General features: G+C 31.2%; 1 protein-coding gene across 1 annotated transcript in view; it reads right to left on the minus strand.

Annotated features, from left to right (window-relative positions):
* The window catches only part of LOC107711563 (arf-GAP with Rho-GAP domain, ANK repeat and PH domain-containing protein 2-like), a 122,222-nt gene that overhangs the window by 106,814 nt on the left and 13,053 nt on the right, over positions 1–2,355 (minus strand). The window lies entirely within an intron of this gene.

Here is a 2,355-nt window from a genome sequence, read left to right on the forward strand (position 1 = left end):
GGTCTCTCAGATCAGCAAATCAAATGATCCTAGACATTCCAAGGACTAGACTGAAATCGAATGGTGACCACCAGGCATTTGCAGTAGCAGCTCCGAAGCGCTGGAAGAAGCTACCTTTACATCTCAGACTGTCGCCGTCATTAGGTTATTTTAAACGAAAATTGAAAATGCATTTACTTGAATTAGCATTTGGTTCTGCAGACTAATTAACAAGAGGCTTTTTTTTTTATAACATTTGTTGTTGTTGGTCATTGTTTGTCTGAAAGTAAATATTGTGTCATTTGTATTTAGAGATTGTACAGCACATTGGTCAACTTTTACGTTGTTTTAATTGTGCTTTATAAATAAATAAACAAAAATTACTTTTTCATTTGGCTAAAATCACAACACTGGGCATGAAGATTCACAAGTCTTTCTTTAAAAAAAAAAAAGTCTTCCCATCATCATCTTAATTCATTTTCATGATTCATTTTTTAATGCTGAAATATAACTTTACCTCGAGTATAATGATATATTATATTTTAAATGTGTTCTATATTTCAAATATTTTATATTTTAAATGTGCTGTAGTTTATGTTTCAAAGTTTCAGCATTAGTGTAAGGCAGTCAAGTTTTCAAATGTAAATGATATACATACCGTATGTTATTCTAAATTATTGTGTGGTATTTTGCTTTTAAACTTATTGAATGTATATTAGGGTTGTCAATTTAACGCATTAATCTAATTAGTTATGGAAAAAAATAACTATAATAATAAAAAAAAATTCCCGAAATGAACGCACCCACCCCGTCCCATGTACATCTTACGCCTGTTTCACGCCGCAATCTTGAGCTTCGATACATTACATCAGAAAATCTGTGATAGTTAATTCATATAAAAATGATAATTTGATTATTGAAATGATTTGATTGATTATTTAAACTTTTCTATCTTAAATAACACTTGCAAAATTAACTGGTTGAAGTATTTTTTTGAGAAACCCTTCCTCTATGTGGAATCTAATATCTAATACTGTTTTTGAGCAACTGTGTGATTACAAAATTGAAAAACTTCCGGTTAAATTGTCAGCTTTTCACAGACAAGTACATTTGGGGTGGAAGTTAATTTTACAAGCACAATTTTTCTCCACATCAGTATTATATCTGGAATAATTGTAATATTTTGTATAAACACACGAGTATATTCATGAAAACCTGGTTTGATAAAGGGATCCTTTTGGTAGGACAGTTGTTGAATTCTCAGGGGTATTTAATGACTTACGATTAATTTCTTTCATATGTTAATTTCCCCGTATCCCCAAAAGAATATGCCTCTGTAATTGGAGCTATCTCTTCTACTATTGTGTTTTTATGTAGAGGTATTTCATAAACAAGTTTCATTATTTCACCCTGCTGACACTTTCTGTGGTAGAATTTGATTTTCAACAAGTAAGAATAATAATAAGGCTATACATTTATTATTTCAAAAAGAAATTGTTAGCAAGCCATGTGTTATTTTCTGTTGGTCTAAGATTATTGGAAATATTAATTAGAGAAAGGTTTGTGTGTTACATAATAAATATCTTATTACAATCTCATTTAAAATACTGCGCAAATTTTACCCTGCTAAGCATTTCTTATCCAGAATTATTGAAGATATGGATGTAAACGGTTTGTTTTGTTCATTACGTCCAGAAACAGTATCTCAAATTGTATGGCATTGTCAATATACAGAGAAGTTATGGTGGGAGCATGGCCGTACCCAGGCTTTGAAAATTACTGATTACGGATGATGATGGGGGTTGGTGTTAAAGAATTGTGTTATAATAACCCCTACAAATACAACTCATTATATACACTATAATCGCTTTAAAGGTGACAGACATGTAGATGTTTGTGAAATATGTTTTCTCTGTTTTGGAGGGATGACCATTGTTAAATTATACCAAATTTATTGCATCAAAATTTGTTAATACTTTACTATATGTAAGGGTGGATATTTTTTATCAGTTGTTTATTGCAACAATACATAACTACAATAACTTTGTCTAGTGCTCTTATGAAAGTGTATAGCATGATTTGTGAAAATGTAACTATACTGAATGACATGACAGACTTCTTCATGGCTAGTTTTTGCGTATATCATTTCATTCTGTAACCTACTTGTTCTACAGATCTGTGTGTACTAGTGTTAAATGCTACTGTTTTTGACAGCGTTGATAACGTTTATGACAGATAATATCATGATAATTTTTACGTTTCCCTTATCGAATGTCGTATCCTCGCAGCAAAAACCTGTCCATGGGCTTTTTTGATTGCTTTCAGTTTAAGTGCCGGCGATGCAGTGTTGCCAGATATTGATACTAAAACAAAAAA

The sequence above is a fragment of the Sinocyclocheilus rhinocerous genome, unplaced genomic scaffold (genome assembly GCF_001515625.1).
Source record: "Sinocyclocheilus rhinocerous isolate Xijiao unplaced genomic scaffold, SAMN03320098_v1.1 scaffold837, whole genome shotgun sequence".
NCBI lineage: Eukaryota > Metazoa > Chordata > Actinopteri > Cypriniformes > Cyprinidae > Sinocyclocheilus > Sinocyclocheilus rhinocerous.